The following is a 15,236-nucleotide window of genomic DNA, read 5'->3' on the forward strand; positions in this document are numbered from 1 at the left end:
AGCCGACTCCTCGTGTTGTGAAAAGAAGAGGAGCGAGAAGGAGACATTGGACAGGTTTGTTGTCATTTGCGATTGCTTGCGTGTGCTGCTGTTAAACGTGCGTGTACGGTGCATCATCAACGGCAAGGGTGTGTTCGGCTGGTATTAAAGCCGATTGATAAGTCAGCTGAAACTGTTTTGTTTGAGAGAAAAATACTGTAGATTCTAGCTGATAAGTTCAAGCGAACAGGCCCGCCGTGGCCTTTGCTTCTTTGGAAAAAAAGGGTTTAGCCTGTATCAAGTATACGTATATAGGTAGCCAGGTTTTTTGAAAATAGAGTTTGCAAATGAAATGAATTCATTTGGTCACACAATCAATTAATAAATCCAAAAAATCTAAATCACGCCTTGCACTTTACTATGAACGTATAGCTAGCTAGGTGATGAGGATAGGAGGACAACGTATGATGCAAACGTCGGTTGTGTGAACAAAACAACTACAACGTATATCATGGGTGTATCTCCGCCCCCCCTTACCCCCCCCCCCCCCCCCCCCCCCCCACCCACCCACACACACACCAAATCCCCATCCCCTCCTTTACTATTGTCATACCCATGAAGGCCCCTCAACCCCCTAGAAGTTTTGGAAGCTTTGTTAATTAAGCTATCCAAAACATCACCAAGGGTCCTTGCAACGATAGCTCACGGTGAGTGTGGACCAAACCACACACCCGGTCTACCACTCTCTCCATTGTTTTACGCTAGGTACCATGCTCGTGCGTTGCTACGGGACAACTAAACTTGTGTACTAAAAACACACAGATCGTATAATAAGATAACAATACCGTGAAATTAAATACCGACGTTAAAGTGACATTTAATCCAAAAAACAAAGTTCGTGAAATTAACATAGTCAAGGAGAGCGCGGCGTCGTAGGCTCACAAATTTTACTGTATAGACATTTCCGTGATGCAGCTAAGATAGTGTTTTATATCGGCAGGAAGAAATCTTCGATATCCATTTCTTTCGTGCGTCAATAAATCCACAAATAAGTTCCACCACATCTCTGTACCATCCTGTACACATGTTTGAGTATATATATAAATAGCATTTGCCCGTGCGCAGGGGCGGATCCAAAGGGAGGGGCTGTCGGGGTTATAGCCCCCCTAGTGAGCCTGATTTCTTCATTAGACTACGGTTACTTAGCCTCAAATTACCATTAATCTCTAGCTCTAGCCCTAAATCTTTATTATTTAGCCTCCCTTTGTTTCCATCCTGCATCCGCCACTGCCCGTGTGTTGCTACGGGAGTTTCAAAATTCTATGTTGCCATTATATCATCAATGCTCAAATTCACCCATACATCTAAGTGATCATTCATGGAACAAACAAAAAAAATCTAAACTTAGCATGAAATAAATTTACCTCCAACAAATCAGAAGAATTAATTATCTGCTCGAATACCATTGTTTCGCACCAAAGGTTAAAATGCTACACTAATAAGTTAAAGGAAAATGCTCAAGTACAGCACCCTTCACTGAAAGTTCACGTTAGCACTCATGTTTGTGGCTGCCGAGTCCTGGCTTTAAAGTGGCAGAAGAATTCGTGTTGGTGGCCTAAAAAAAAAAGAGATTGAATCAATGTAATTGGACGAAGACATATCTCCTATATCAGTTGGAGCCAGGATTAAATCAATGATCACAGCATTTTTACCTTTTTTAGTACTAATGCAATACCAACATGAGTGGGTGAGGGAGGGGTTGGGTTCTTTCGGATGCAAACTAATACTACTTGATGGTAGTATAGGGATGGCTGGTAAGAAAGGAAGCAAGAGCTCATTCTGGTGCCTCACAGGCAGTCAGGAGTTGTGGACACATATGTGATATAAACATGACTTACGAATAATCCAATTCGTACCTTGCACATGACTAATCCAAATCGAACTCAGGAATAATCCAAGCAATTCTAACATGACATTCCATCATTTTTACTACATTAATAAAGAAAATACACCCAGGAAAATACTAAATGCATGTGACTATGTGAGTACATCTAGGTCTAGCAGAATCAGAAGTGCATTTTTGATATTATTGTTACAGGATATTTTCTAAGAAGGGACGTATTAGCATTCCATTCATCAAAGAAAAGTACACGCAAGGCCAACGCTAAATAAAATATCTTTGCTGTAGCTGATAGATGGACAAAATCATACAAACTGATGGAAAGTGGCCCGTCCGTTGTTACGGGACAGCTAAACTTTTGTACTAAAAACACAAGGATCACACGATAATATAATAATACTGTGAAATTAAATACCGCCGTTAAAGTGACATTTAATCCAAAAAGCAAAGTTTATGAAATTAACACAGTCGCGATAATTTATGCTATTCCAATAGTGCAAAAGTGCACTAATAAGCATGTGATGCACTAAGCCTTAAAATTTTTCTAGCTCAAATAATAGTAAGGCAAATGTATTGATAGTTTACTCCATTTTTAACTATTTCACATAAGACAAGCAGCTATACATTCCCTCAAAGAAATTTAGAATAATCATACACAATTGCTATAGGACTTCAGCACCTAGCGTTGAACTCTATGAGGCTGAGCTCCATTCAAGCAGCATCGTGAGTAAAAACTTGTATGCTGAGGCCATGTTCCGATGGCACATTCATCCATCCCAACAGCATCCATAAGCATTATTGGGGAAAATTATTCTCAGAAACTGCATCCTGTGAAAAATGCAGCATAGCAACGAAAATCATGTTACAACTGTGAAATGTTCATAATCACTCCAATAAATATTATCCGCACAAGCCAAATTAAAATTAACTCTACAAACGAAATCACAAGGCCTTTTCTACATACCTCGAATTGATGATGACAATATAGGAAGCCCTTTGTCAGTATATACTACAATTCCAAATGCCCCTTGATTCACTTAATGGCGTATGGCATAGCCCATAAAACTCTTACAACTTAGATTTTATTTTTCACGCCCATGTAAAAATCCTCGATAAAATGATTACTTTTTATATGAAGTAGTAATTGGAAAAGGCTACCATGAAGCTATGAAAACAAGTTTGCATGGAGAATAGAAATTATATGTAAGAGTGTAACTCCTTATCGAGTGGTGTTTACCTTGACCGAAGTTATCTTTATGTGTGAAATCTCTTTTGTCTGATCTCTGGCCATGTGAAAGGACAAGTAGAAGACATCCTGCCACGTGGAAACTGACGAACACCTGCTCTGCTCAACAGCACAAGTTTCCATTCAACCATTCTTTTTCTGGTACCTTAAAAACAGAAAACACTGAGGTTCATGTTATTATCTTGTCTTTAAAAGAGGAAAGAAATGATACATGCTTAATTCTTTCACCTGTGTCAGCCAGAACTGAAGCTTCCTGTGGTGTCACTGATGTCACAACATTATTTCACTTCTGCTAAATATAAAACTTGCAGAATTGCAAGAATTGCATGTGTCTTCAAGGCAACTCAGAAGTTAGACCTGTTCGACTTTAGCACACAAGTGCTCTATGAGGAACCAAAAGAATACTATTGTAAGAACACCAAACTGGTTTGAGTGCAATTGGAAAAAAATAATACCCCGATCATATAAATATGAACGCGTGTTGTACTGATACCCAAAAATCACCTAGAGGCAGCTGAAATATCAATACTGATGCAAGTGAGCCGCTATTTCAGTGAACAAAAAACTTTCTGTACTGATGCTCAAATATTAAGGCACCAAAGGTATGGGCATGTCTATATAGTCAGATTAATTATAAGACCCCTTTTGCCCCCAAAAAAGACTAATCATAAGATTCGGCACAACGGTATAAACTTTCAAAATATTATTAGTTATCATAATTCATAGCCTATATTGTTACATCTAAAAGGTATCACAACAGTCACAGGTAGAACTGACTACCTTCCAGATCAAGGCTAAAGAAATTACAACTCGAACCTGGGAAATAGTTTATATTAACAACTGCCCACCTCCTGAAAAGTCCTGCAAATAAAAATTAGCATCAATAAATGAAAATGCTGCAAACCATCCGTCCAAAATCAAGGAACAGAAGCACATGCAAGTTTAACCAAAGATCAACATGATACCAAGATTGGATCAATCATGTGTTCGATAAATCAAGGTGTGTGCTGACAGAAAATGAAAAGTTGCTATACATTTCCTACCTTCTCTCATTTCCTGCAACAGTAAGATGTAGAGTCTAGAGAAAGCCAGAAAGGTATGTCATTTTCCATTAACTTGCGAGTATGTACCGATAAATCTCTATAGAATCCTGAACATGAGTACTTGTCAGAAAACATTCAAGCAAATGGCACTGAAAAAAAAATCCTGCATAGGAGTGCTTGTCAGAAAACATTCAAGCACAGAATGGCACTAAAAAAAAAAACAGTCAACATTTTACTACTCCTATATGGTTATGGTGCTCATAAGTTAGTAGTAAAATTAATAATCTCTAAACTGCAAACCCTCTTTTAAGAAAAAACTGCAGTCTCATGTACAAGGATCAGAGGAAGAGCTGTTACCAACAATCCCAAGGTTCTAAAGGTGCTCACCCAGATAAAACAAGCACATTGTGTGCAGAATAAACTGAAATCCCATTAGAACAAACCATGTCTACTAATTATATTTTCCCATAATAGCTGAATTGTTGCCTTGCAGCAACCTTGCTACATGCCAGCTTCATAATACCTTATTTTAGTGCAGATCTGAACACATACAGGTAGCAATTTGGAGCAACATAGCTCAACTATAGCAAGTTGTATAATATGTGTTGTTCACCCCATGTCCGTGCAAGAATCAACAATCAATACATGAACACTCTTTTTTTGCAACCATGGATGTTGAGATTGGCTCTGAGATAATTGAAAGGTTTAATTCTGAATTTAAACAACTTTCCAGAAATACATGCATACCTGATTTAGGCAATATGTTCCAAAATTGCAGAAAAAATGACCTTGACCATCACTTTGAACCTGTCAAAGCACCAATGTCACCTCAGTCGTATACATTTATCACAATTCTTGTCATGTGTCTTATCTGCATATGCTTTCACAGGCATCAATTTCAGATCTCTTATCTGCATATGCATTTAAAAGATTCAGTTTTTAATGAAAATACAAAACAATAGAATCAAAAGAGCACCAATTTGTAAAGTAACACCCAAATTACCTCCAGCACTAAAGAGCCAACTCTGATTCATCTAAAACATCGGCATCCAGGGAAGGTTTCTCATACATCATCCTCTGCCCAACAAGCAGTGCAGAACTATGGACTGAAGCCTCACAGATGTTTAGCAGAGTTTTGTGCAGAGGTACGGCAGAATATTGGTATGGCCTTCAATCGTGAATCAAAAGTATGGCACGTGAATCAAAAGTATGGCCTGCATTGCAGTAAGAAGTTTTGTGATCAATTAAAAATACAAGTAGCAGCTCACAGCACTAAAGGAGTCATAGTTCAAAAATTCATAATGAAACAAATGAAAGGGGAAATAAGCAAACCAACCAATACAGCAACTAATCCATGGATGCAGGACACCAGGTCCTTGAACAATTCTAGTACAAGATTAATTACTCATGAAGAAAACATTTAGAGCATTTTCAAAGCTGCCACTCTAATTCGGACCCAAATGAAAGGAAACAGTGAAATTCATATCAAATTCACAAAAAATCAACGAGAAATTAAAACTTGTACCATACATTACCTTGAGGTCATTTCAGTCCATAGATAGTGGGCATCATCCCTGTCAACCTTTATGCCATACTTCACAAATACAATCTGAGTATGAAATTCACAAGCCCTGAATCCCTGATGCCCTTTGCGACAGAACATGACAAGCAGGTGAGCAAGCAAAAGCGGCAAGGGCGAAACACACACACACACACACACACACACACACACACACACACACACACACACACACACACACACCAGATCGGACGTCCCTGCCCTGGCATCCTTCGGTATTCCATCTCTGTGTGAAGGGGATCAGGGAGGACATCATGGAAGAAAAATCAGGTTTCATGAGGTGCTGACCTTGCCAGTCGAGGTATCAAGGTAGATTGAGATCGCTGGAGCGCAGAGGAGGTGCATCGAGGCCGGACAGTGGAGGCATCGTCATTGTCATCTAGGATGGGATCGTCATCTGGTTTGCCACAACTATGTATGGAGGAATAGATCATTTAATTTATTTTTTGAAATATCATATCCCTGAAGGTATAAATTGGACAGCTGCCCAGTTTGCGTGCTCCTAACCCTGAAGGTATAAATTGGAACATGTCAAATTGATATTCTCTATTAACTATTATATTATTGTTCACATCATAAAAAAGTGGTCATTAGCCTTCACAATTTGTGTGACAAGTAATCAACTTCCAGCTTTGTGTCCTAACCCTCACTAAAAAATAAGTTCGGTGACTTAGTGCCAGAAGAAAGCTCTAATGAGCAACTTACCGTGGGCTTGCATTTCTAACAGTATTTTTATAATCCCAACAAAACTCAAGCACCTGTGATTGTGCATGCAGACAGACTGTGCGTGATGGTGTACAGTACATGCAAAACTGAATTTGAATAGGCAGACAGACATCCTGAGAAAATGACACTACGAGCATGTAAGGTTAACAAGGGAATGCTCTAACTACAGTAACTCTGACACTGCAAATTGCAGGCAGCAGAAAGGGGGTTGTCAAGGGAATCTGATTGCTTGTGCACTAAACATTTTGCAGTGTCAGAAACATACGACGAGATTAGTTAGGGCCATGAACAGTAACAGTTCTATATGATCTAACTATCAAAGCTGCATGCTCCGCACGCAATTATTTGTTAGGTTCTGGATGTCAGGTTCAAGAGGCAAAGAACGGTTCACAGAGTTTAACCAACAGACATGCCAGCAATTGAAAGCATAGATCCACTTTTCCAAAGAGGCTTAGACTCGAAAAAGGAATAAGAAATGAAAATGTCATATCTGCATAGTGAAAGCTGTTGGATAAAAATGAAACAAATAGTGAATTCTCATTACGACAAACTCCGATGGGTAGTTACATGTTCTTATTGTTTATTTAATTGCAAAGTTTTAACCATTAACAAATACCTGGCCAGGATGCAAATGACATAGCAACTTCTGAATTTACATTAGCAGGGACTATAGCATTTTCAAGATATAAAAACCAGCAGGCTACAAGCATCAAGTTCTTCAACCAAGAACGCAATCCACAAATCCAGAGTCCACCGTAATACCATCACAAACCAGTACTAATAATTACCTGAGCAGAAGAGTACCTGCCGGCTGCCGGACCTCTGATCAGCTGGCCAAAGGGTGTGGCCGGTGACGATGGGGCAAGATGCAGGCCCTGTGTCACCACGCTATCAGTCAAAAAGTACAGACACTACCGGAGACTGTGTAGTTACCGAGTGCCCCGACAATTACGAGTATCAAAAGTCGGGGCACTCGGAAAACAGTATTTACCGAGTGCCAACACTCGGAAAACATAAACACCCGGTAGTATAACTCTTTACCGAGTCAGCACACTCGGTAAATTAAGACACTCGGTAAAAATACAATTTTACCGAAGGGGCACACTCGGTAAAAACAGACACTCGGTATTGAGGTGCCACGTCACTAGGATAGCAACCGTGGGCCAAACGGCGTCACGGTATGACATGTTTACCGAGTGTTATCAGCACAACACTCGGTAAACACTACCTTTTACCAAGTGTATTGGCGCAACACTCGGTAAAATTCAACCAAATTTCTTGTTTTTCCTTCATTCTTTTTCCTCTATCCACATATGATATTTAGTACTCCATTCCAAAATATGGTGTTTATTTCGATTTATTTACTATATTTCACAAACTTTTCATTCTTTATGAAAATTAGGTACATATCGTGTAAATTTAATTGTAATAATTAAAATCGAACTCGATAAATCACGAGATTGGAAGAATTAACATTGAAGCATACATCTATGTTATAGAAAAAAATTCATAATGTTTCGGAAGTATTTTTACATTCGTTGCTGCCGAACCGGTACATCTCCCAAAGAGATGTTAAACATTCACATTGACGAGTAGGATTTCTATTAAGAGTGAAATTCAACATTATGATTTGAACTTGGAATTTTTTAGATAGTAAATAGATGACATGAAATAGTTCATGTGAAAGTTTGGTGAATTTTAGGATTAAATTGGCATTTTTTCTTTTTTGTTTTACATGAAATAATGGATACTTTTACCGAGTGTGACCTCAAACACTCGGTAAAGGTTAGCCACGGCCCACTTGTCTGCCACAGTGGGCTCTGTTTACCGAGTGCCGTAGATCTGGGCACTCGGTAAACATGTACCAAGCCCACATGTCACTGGGCTGCGGTGCTTGAGTTTACCGAGTGCCGTACATCTAGGCACTCGGTAAACAGAAGCATTCAACACTAAGCCGTGCCTCCCTCAAATCGTGCACAGACACACACACACCGCCGCGGCCGCCTCCTCCCCTCCACCACCGCCGCCACCGGGCGGTCCCCCACAGCCGCCGCCATCGGAGAGACGGAGAGAGAGACAGCGGCACCGGCGCACCGGACGACGATCCCCTCCGCCGACGCCGCCCCGTGCTCCCTCCTTCGCTCCTGTTCCCACGAGGTGGGGTGGGGTGGGCCCCAGCAGCAGCGGCCGCCTCCTCCCCTCCACGTCGTCGCCAGCGCCTCCCCGCTGTCGCCGGTGCCTCCCCACCGCCGCGGCTGCCTCCTCCCCTCCACCACCGCCGCCATCGGGCGGTCCCCCACAGCCGCCGCCACCGGGGGAGGGCGGTCACCCGCCGCCACCGCGGGACTGCCGCCGCCGTGGCCGCCTCCTCCCCTCCACCACCGCCGCCACCGGGCGGTCCTCCACCGCCGCCGCCACCGGTAAATGCCCTAAGCCACCATATTTTCCTTTTTTTCGAGTTATGACTATATGCATTTGTGCAATCTCTTTCTAGTGATGTTTACACAATAGATCTGTACACAAAGACTAATCGAATCGCACATGATTTCACTTGTGAACTACGAAATATAAATTTTTGATTTGGCATACAAATATTTGTGATATAGTCAATATGAATGTGCAAGAAATTTCTAGTTTGACCAAATAAGCAGTGGTGAACTCCTAATGTAAATAAAAAATCCAATGCATGTGGGATCTCAACTTTTCATGAACATGTGATGAACATATGAAAAAATAATAGAAGAAATTGGCAATTCTATACAGAAACCATTAAAATAAAGGAGATAAGTCCTACAAGATATTCACTAGGTCGTTGATGAAGCATGGCCTCTTCTTTGCTACTGCATTCGCTCTTTTTTGGTTGATTCACTAGAATCTTATCAGAGCAGAGAGATGGCGACCGCAGCCCGGTTGCTCCCGCTGAAGTTGCACCACTGTTGCTTCTCCCGCTCCCACCCACTTCTCCACCACCGCCTTCCTTGTCTCATCACCATCTAAGGCTCGGAATGAACATTCTATTCTGTTCCATTCATCCACATGGTTCAAATCAACTGCTAATTACAAGTACGGTATGCATTCTTGTGTTGCACTGGGTCAAAACTCTCTTAACTGATGAGCACCCCCTCCTCCCCTCCCACTAATCTATTATTCATCACAGAAAAATACAGAGAAGAAACACCAGCAACTGAACTGAAAGGGGGCAATTTCAGCAGCACACTAGTGGCATCAGAATCGGATGCAGATTGATTCATACAGTATATGTACATCGACAACAGCTACTCTGTTATTTGCCACTCTATGATGCCCACTGATGTCCTGGAACAAGAACATACCATTTTCTAGCAACCAGCAAGTTAACTATTCTTTCCAAATTCGTTCAAGAAAATGCAACTGCCTCCATATACTGGAACAAAGTATCTGACAATACCATGCATCGTCTGTCCTCGTTTCTACTCCTGCATCGTCTCGTCAATACCATGCACGTCACACATCACAACCTCTGTGCTTGTCGACGACAATGGCTTCCTGGGGGGCAAGGCTTGCCTGGCTTCAGGTGGTTGTGTTCACCACTATACACAATTTCAGCGATTTGCCCATCTATTGTCGTCTCCACCTTCCTCTTCACAGGGCAGCTAGGGTGAGTGCACTTGTAGTAGCTCCGTGGGAACTCGCTGCCTTTCACTTTCTTTTGCCCATATTTCCTCTAGTTGTACCCATCAAGTGACAAACAGCTGCGCATGCCAACCCGCCCGGTGGTTTGGCATGCTGTTACATGGTCACAACACGTGAAATGCTCTGCATTGACTTCCACCTCCTCAGATATGGCATCCGACCCGGCATCCTGCAAGTTAAGTTTAGCACAGTTCAAACAAGATTACATGATTCGAGTGCACTATATGACTATGATTCGAGTGCACATCAATCATAAAGAATGAGCTTTTATGGGTGCAACATTGCCATTGCATTATAAAATCCTTTGAATCACATACAAATAAATCCAATGCCATAAGCTTTAAGTGTTGGGACAGATTGTTAATGCCATGACCGCCACAAAATTTCACTCAGTGTCTGTAAGCTCATTATACTTTGTAGGGTTATAATCACTTTGAGAATGACATCTCCAAATTGAGCATGACAGTATTATTATACTACTAGTTTTAGGCCTGCAATTCTTAGTAGCTGCATATCACAGTGCTCAGTGATCATTAAAGTTAATTTGATAAGCACTAGGCAGTTCAACATGGCTCGTATTGTTAAACTGAGAACTGAGATACATCACTAATCACCTCATTTGGATCCTACCTAAGCGCTAGGCTGTGAGGATACATGCCAGTAAATGGTTTATGAAAAAGTGGCAAAGACATACATGCTAATTGCCAACTAAAACTGTAACTCGACCAATGAGTATTATATGATGAACCTACAATGCCCGTGATTAGCTGCAGAATTTTACAAGCATCATAAAAAAAAGGTAAGACTAGGCCGACTACCAAAGCCATATTTGACCGAAAAGCATTTAGCTAAATGCAAGGAGTACTATCAGAACAAATTCTATATCACCTCCACTCTTCGCGAAATATTTGACTACTCATCATCCAATCTAGCAAACATCTTCTATGTGAATCGACCAAGAACATGAATGTCTCTTTATCATCACATATGGTTTTTCTCTAGCACTACTACTCTATTGCTCTAAACTGCAATATCGTCTATATGTTAGGATGGATGACCGTCAGTGGATGTACACGGGCTATCAGAAGAGGGGTCAATACACAAATGAATGGATTGAGAAGGCCAATGATTTCATGACGAAGGCATTTGCAAATGGACGGTGACATGCCTGGTGTCCCTGTAGGAAGTGTAAGAACAAGGCAATGAAAACATATGAGGAGATGACTAAAGATCTTGTCAACAATGGATTTGTAGAGAACTATACCCGGTGGACCATGCATGGTGAACGCCATCGTGCGAGAGAAGAGGTCGTGAGACAACGGATCGAGGAGTTTGATTCTAAAGCCGGGGTGGCAGAAATGTTAAATGACCATGACATGGCTTTCGATGAAGGAAGTGCAGAGCAGGAGCCAGAGCAAACTGCAAAGGCGTTTTATGCCATGTTGGATGCGGCACAACAACCCCTTCACGAGCGCACCAATGTTTCTAAACTGGATGCCATTGCACGTCTAATGGCTGTGAAGTCCCAGTTTAGCTGGAGTAGAGAATCCTTCGATCAACTATTGACAGTAGTTGGCACCCTACTTCCGGATGATCACGTTCTGCCAAAGAACACGTATGAGTCAAATAAAATCCTTTGTGCACTCAAGATGTCGTACGAGCAGATACATGCTTGTCCGAACGGATGCATCTTATTCAGGGGAGAACATGCTGACGATAAGTACTGTCCGAAGTGTAAGGCATCTAGGTACATTGAGTTAGAATCTGGTGATGGTCGGAAGACGCAAACAAAAGTCGGCGCAAAGATCCTGAGGTACCTTCCTTTCATACCGAGGATTCAACGACTTTTCATGAGCGAGGAATCCGCAAAACAGATGACGTGGCACAAAACTGGACGCCGATACACTGACAAGATGATACATCCGTCCGATGGTGAATCATGGAAAAGCTTCGATCGGAAGCATACCGGCAAAGCTGACGAGGCTCGTAATGTACGCATTGCACTGGCAACTGATGGGTTCAATCCTTATGGAATGGGTTCTTCACCATACACATGTTGGCCCGTATTCGTCATCCCTCTCAACCTCCCACCTGGCGTCGCCTTTCAACGGCAAAATATTTTCTTGTCACTTATAATTCCAGGACACCCGGGGGCTAATATGAGTGTGTACATGGAGCCTTTGATAGACGATTTGGTCCGTGCATGGGATGAAGGGGTAGTGACATATGACCGATTCACAAAGACAAACTTCAGAATGCATATTTGGTACCATTATTCCATGCATGACTTCCTGGCTTATGGGTTATTTTGTGGCTGGTGTGTTCACACGAAGATGCCATGCCCGATATGCAAGTCAGCTGTGGAGTTCTTTCGGTTGGAGAAGGGGGGCAAGTTTTCTTCGTTTAACAAACATCGACAATTCCTCCCTCTTGACCACCCATTCAGGAGAGACAAGAAGAACTTTCAAAAAGGTGTCACAGTGGAAGACTCTGCACCGGAAATGATGACAGGTGCCCAGGTTCTTGAGATGTTAGATGGTCTTGTGGTCGACAATGAAAAGGGGGGCTTCGTGGGATACGGAAAAGAGCATGCCTGGACACACAAGTCGTGCTTGTGGAAGCTTCCTTACTTTAAGGACCTCCTTCTTCCACATAACATTGATGTAATGCACACTGAAAAGAATTTCGCCGAGGCGGTCCTTCACACAATCATGGACTGGGAAAAGTCAAAGGACAATGTCAAAGCTAGATTGGATCAAGCAACGCTGTGCGATAGACCAAAGCTAAACATGTTGCCTCCCTTACGCGGGAAGTCATGGAAGAAGCCTAAGGCCGACTTCGTCCTAACGAGGGCCCAAAAGAAAGAAGTTCTTCAATGGTTCCAATCGTTGATGTTCCCTGACGGGTATGCAGCGAATTGGAGGAGGGGTGTGAACTTAAGTACCATGCGAATCACAGGGCTCAAGAGTCATGATTACCACATATGGATTGAGCGCCTTCTTCCGGTGATGGTTCGTGGCTATTTCCCTGATCACATCTGGCGAGTGATGGCAGAGTTGAGCATGTTCTTCCGCAAGCTATGTGCTAAGGAGATATCTTGGACCGAGATTGAAGAAATGGAAAGAATGGCCCCGGTGTTGCTCTGCAAGTTGGAGAAGATCTTTCCCCCCCGGCTTCTTCAATCCGATGCAACATTTGCTCTTGGACCTACCATATGAGGCAAAAATGGGGGGGCCCTATGCATGCCCGTTGGTGCTATCCAATTGAGCAATGCCTAAAGGTTCTTAGAACAAAATGCAAAAATAAATGCAAAATTGAAGCTTCCTGTGCAGAGGCATCCATTGTGGAGGAGGTGTCATACTTCACAACAAGATACTATGCCGACAACCTTCCTAACGTGCATAATCCACCCCCTCGTTACAATGCTGCCGACAATCAGTCGACCCTCAGCCTTTTCCGAGGGCAACTCAGAAGTGCAAGTGAACCTACCTTGAAGATGTTGAGCCTAGAAGAGTGGCGCTCTATCCAGCTGTATGTGTTGCGGAACCTTGAAGAGGTTGGCCCGTACATTGCGTAAGTTTTACACAAACTTGTTTCTTTTCTTGTCAATATTTAGCATGCACCCATCCAACCCTCTTGTTAACGGCCGTTACAGCAAATTTGTTCTCCTCTACCATCGTCCATCACGGAGGGAACCCACCGAAGCGGAAGTTGAAACCCTTCTAAGACATGGCGCGGGAGAACGAAATCCCACTTTTATTTGTTGGTTCAAGGAGGAGGTACTGTTCAATTTCATTTGTTGTTTGTACTTAACTCTCAACTCGACAAATATATAACGAATCATCCTACTTGAACTAGCAGGCCAAAACTGACGTGTCTATGAGTGCCGAGTTGAGGCAAGTTGCCAATGGATTTGAATTTAGGGTCAAGTCATTCTCTGTGTACGATGTCAATGGATATCGCTTTCACACAACTCGGCACGAGCAGAGTCGGCCGAATCGAAGAACCACAAATACCGGTGTTTTCACACCAGGCACAGATGGGTTGGACTACTATGGAATAATTGAAGAAATATACAAACTCAAGTTTCCTGGTTGTGTACCTCTTCATCCTGTCATATTCAAATGCCATTGGTTTGATCCCAAAGAAGTGATAAAGACCCCTGAGCTTGGGTTAGTCGAAGTTCTAAAGTCATCCGTCTTGCTAGGAGACGACGTGTACATTGTGGCCCAACAGGCCACGCAAGTTTATTATCTCTCATACCCGTGCCAAACCAAAGACCGTCTTAAGGCGTATGATGTTGTGTACAAGGTATCGCCGCATGGTAAAGTACCCGTCCCAAATGATGATGATTATAACATCGATGCAAACACATATGACGGAGAGTTCTTTCAAGAAGAAGGATTAGAAGGGAGTTTTGAGATTGTCTTAGATGTAGATCTCGCAATGGAAGTAGACAATGATACGGTCATTGTTGACGGGGATGATGGAGAGGAGGTTCACAACGTGAAGGACTTGTTATTACTTGAGCAACACCATTCAGGCAGTGTCGCTAGTGATGAGACTTTGAGAGACGATCATAATTACGTCGACAATAGCGATGATGAGATTTTTGGCCCACCTATCGATGATCTTGATGATTATTTCTAGTACATGTAAGATCTGTAGTACTTATGGCAATTTTATACATGTATGATACATTTACTTATTTTGCATCTCTTTTATACATGTATGATACATTTACTTATTTTGCATCTCTTTTATACATGTATGATACATTTACTTTTGTATATGCGTACTGATAGTTTATTCCTTTTGTTGCAGGTGATTGATGGTGGGTGGTGGAATCAAGAAGATTAGGTCGGTTATGACCTTACTGGCTGGTGGCGAGGGGTCCAGCCAGGGTGGAGGAGGAGGGCGTGCACAGACTGAGGGTGGAGAGCGTGCCTAGGGAGGAGGAGGAGGACGATGACGAGGGCGTGCCCAGGGAGGTGGAGCCCAGGGTGGAGGTGGAGCCCAGGGTGGAGGAGGAGCCCAGGGTGGAGGAGGAGGACAGCGACGACGAGGGCGTCGAGAGCCGACACCTCCTCC

General features: G+C 42.5%; 1 long non-coding RNA gene across 1 annotated transcript; it reads right to left on the reverse strand.

The window, feature by feature from the left end:
* Window positions 1–5,185: 5,185 nt before the first annotated feature.
* Window positions 5,186–6,218, reverse strand: LOC136473126 (uncharacterized). Its single transcript, XR_010762507.1, has 3 exons — window positions 6,036–6,218; window positions 5,704–5,815; window positions 5,186–5,382 (listed from the first exon to the last, which is right to left on the reverse strand). It is a non-coding gene; the product is annotated as an uncharacterized lncRNA (long non-coding RNA).
* Between the last annotated feature and the right edge of the window lie 9,018 nt (window positions 6,219–15,236).

Source organism: Miscanthus floridulus, chromosome 8 (genome assembly GCF_019320115.1).
Source record: "Miscanthus floridulus cultivar M001 chromosome 8, ASM1932011v1, whole genome shotgun sequence".
In the NCBI taxonomy this organism is placed as follows: Eukaryota; Viridiplantae; Streptophyta; class Magnoliopsida; order Poales; family Poaceae; genus Miscanthus; species Miscanthus floridulus.